Here is a 1,551-nt window from a genome sequence, read left to right as displayed (position 1 = left end):
ATTCGGCCCATCGGGTCAGCGCCAACTCGGTGCTTTCCCCGTAACCCCACATATTTACCCCGCTAATCCCCCTGACACTAAGGGACAACTTACCATAGCCAGAAGATTAGGGCACACGGAGTTGGGGGTAGTGTGTTAAAGTGGATTGGGGACTGGCTATCCGACAGGAAGCAAAGAGTCGGAATAAATGGGTGTTTTTCCGGTTGGAGGAAGGTAACTAGTGGCGTGCCGCAGGGATCGGTACTCGGGCCGCAACTGTTTACCATTTATATAGATGATCTGGAGGAGGGGACGGAGTGTAGGGTAACGAAGTTTGCGGAGTGTAGGGTAACGAAGTTTGCAGACGACACAAAGATAAGTGGAAAAGTGAATCGTGTGGAGGACGGAGAAGATCTGCAGAGAGATTTGGACAGGCTGAGTGAGTGGGCGAGGATATGGCAAATGGAGTATAACGTTGATAAATGCGAGGTTATACACTTTGGAGGAAATAATAACAAATGGGATTATTATCTCAATGGAAACAAATTAAAACATGCTACCGTGCAAAGGGACCTGGGGGTCCTTGTGCATGAGACGCAAAAGCCCAGTCTGCAGGTACAACAGGTGATCAAGAAGGCAAATGGGATGTTGGCCTATATTGCGAGGGGGATAGAATATAAAAGCAGGGATGTCTTGATGCACCTGTGTGCAGTATTGGTCCCCTTATATGAGGAAGGATATATTGGCATTGGAGGGAGTGCAGAGAAGGTTCACCAGGTTGATACCGGAGATGAGGGGTTTGGATTATGAGGAGAGGCTGAGGAGATTGGGTTTGTACTCGTTGGAGTTTAGAAGGATGAGGGGGGATCTTATGGAGACTTATAAGATAATGCGGGGGCTGGACAGGGTGGAGGCGGAGAGATTCTTTCCACTTAGTAAGGAAGTTAAAACTAGAGGACACAGCCTCAAAATAAAGGGGGGTCGGTTTAAGACAGAGTTGAGGAACATAGAACATAGAACATAGAACATAGAACATTACAGCGCAGAACAGGCCCTTCGGCCCACGATGTTGCACCGACCAGTTAAAAAAAAAACTGTGACCCTCCAACCTAAACCAATTTCTTTTCGTCCATGAACCTATCTACGGATCTCTTAAACGCCCCCAAACTAGGCGCATTTACTACTGATGCTGGCAGGGCATTCCAATCCCTCACCACCCTCTGGGTAAAGAACCTACCCCTGACATCGGTTCTATAACTACCCCCCCTCAATTTAAAGCCATGCCCCCTCGTGCTGGATTTCTCCATCAGAGGAAAAAGGCTATCACTATCCACCCTATCTAAACCTCTAATCATCTTATATGTTTCAATAAGATCCCCTCTTAGCCGCCGCCTTTCCAGCGAAAACAATCCCAAATCCCTCAGCCTCTCCTCATAGGATCTCCCCTCCATACCAGGCAACATCCTGGTAAACCTCCTCTGCACCCTCTCCAAAGCCTCCACATCCTTCCTGTAATGTGGGGACCAGAACTGCACACAGTACTCCAAGTGCGGCCGCACCAGAGTTGTGTAC

Source organism: Mustelus asterias, unplaced genomic scaffold (genome assembly GCF_964213995.1).
Source record: "Mustelus asterias unplaced genomic scaffold, sMusAst1.hap1.1 HAP1_SCAFFOLD_1890, whole genome shotgun sequence".
In the NCBI taxonomy this organism is placed as follows: Eukaryota; Metazoa; Chordata; class Chondrichthyes; order Carcharhiniformes; family Triakidae; genus Mustelus; species Mustelus asterias.
This window is presented reverse-complemented; position numbering follows the sequence as displayed.